This window comes from Pteropus vampyrus, unplaced genomic scaffold, assembly GCF_000151845.1.
Source record: "Pteropus vampyrus isolate Shadow unplaced genomic scaffold, Pvam_2.0 Scaffold72, whole genome shotgun sequence".
Taxonomy (NCBI): domain Eukaryota; kingdom Metazoa; phylum Chordata; class Mammalia; order Chiroptera; family Pteropodidae; genus Pteropus; species Pteropus vampyrus.
In genome coordinates this window covers 4,474,018-4,474,799 of record NW_011888853.1, presented here as the reverse complement: position 1 = coordinate 4,474,799, position 782 = coordinate 4,474,018, and positions in this window count along the sequence as shown.

Below are 782 nucleotides of genomic sequence, written 5' to 3'. Positions count from 1 at the left end.
CCAGGGGTGACCGTCTGAGAGGGGGGACAGGCCAGTGCCAGGGGGAGAAGCATGGAGGCCCTGCCCAGGCCTCGAGGGTGGTGGCGGGGGCAGCAAAGCGGTGCCAGCACGTGTGGCTCGGCCTGGTCCTCTGAGATTTGGTCCTCACAGAAACGTCTGCAGGTCCCCGGCTGCTGTCAGGAGCCTGCGGGGTCCAGCGAGCCGGCTGCCTCTCCCAGCACAGAGACCAAGGCTTGGCTGTCCCTCTGGGGAGGTGACATTTGCTTCCCCGTCCTGAAACCCCAACTCCACTATCGTGGCTCAGAAAGACCCCTGAACCTTCGGGCAAGGCCACAGGAATGGCTATGGGAAGTGGACATCAGTCCGGCTGTCCCACAAGAAGGTTCATATGTGGCCTGAAAGAAGTAAGCCAGAAGTAATTTCCTGGGTCCCCACGTGCCTCACCCTCCCCTGTTGCCCACGGTGACCGCTTTCGGTCTCCTGTTAAAAGGAGGCTCCTGCAACCTTGAGGAGACAGGCCTCCCTGGGGAGCCAGCGTGGCTGGCGGAAAAGCAACAAAGTAACGCCTTCCCTTCCCCCATCCCCGCGCGCTTGTCACAGCCTTTAGAATGTGCTTCATTGTTTCCAGTAGACGGGAGCTGGGATGGCTTCCTGTGGGACACCCTGGTGCATCGCGGTGTGCTGTGTGGGGTCACGTAAGGACGTGTCCACAGAGGCAGCTGGAGGTCCCTAACCCCAGAGATGTCATCTGCAGAGACAGCAAAGCCTGGGACCGCATGGCC